The sequence below is a fragment of the Aureococcus anophagefferens genome (assembly GCF_000186865.1).
Source record: "Aureococcus anophagefferens unplaced genomic scaffold AURANscaffold_9, whole genome shotgun sequence".
NCBI lineage: Eukaryota > Pelagophyceae > Pelagomonadales > Pelagomonadaceae > Aureococcus > Aureococcus anophagefferens.
This window is the reverse complement of record NW_008705569.1, coordinates 1,352,607-1,353,190: the sequence shown is the minus strand read 5'-3', so window position 1 is coordinate 1,353,190 and position 584 is coordinate 1,352,607.

Here is a 584-nt window from a genome sequence, read left to right as displayed (position 1 = left end):
ATCCTGAAGAACCACGACTTCGACCGCGACCTGCCCGACGCGGACCGGCTCCACCAGGTCGCCATGCTCTTCGAGACGGGCGGGTTGGGCATCCGCAAGTCGCCCAAGGACGCGCTCCGGTTCCACAAGTTCGCGGCGGTCCTGGGCCACCACCGGTCCCAGGGCGTCATGGGCGAGTACTACGAGACGGGCACGACGGAGCAGCGCAACCCGCGGCGCGCCCGCGCGCTCTACCGCGAGTCGTCGCGCGCGAGCGACAGCCGCGCGCAGTACGACCTCGAGCCGCGAAAGGGTGGTGCGCTTCAACGCGGGCGCGCCCAAAAAAAAACATCGACGCTTCGAGAGATGAGAGAGAGAACATCGACGCTTCGAGCGATGGTCGCTCGTCCAAAAATCAGCCGAAACGGCCGAGATCGGAGCCGCGGGCGCGCGCTCCCAGAAAAAAAACATCGACGCTTCGAGAGATGATCGCTCGTCCAAAAGAAACGGCCGAGATCGCAGCGTTCGGGCATGTCGCACCCTTTCCCCGCCCAGGTACAACCTCGGCCGCGTCTTCTACCACGGGCTGCTCGGCCAGCGCGCGA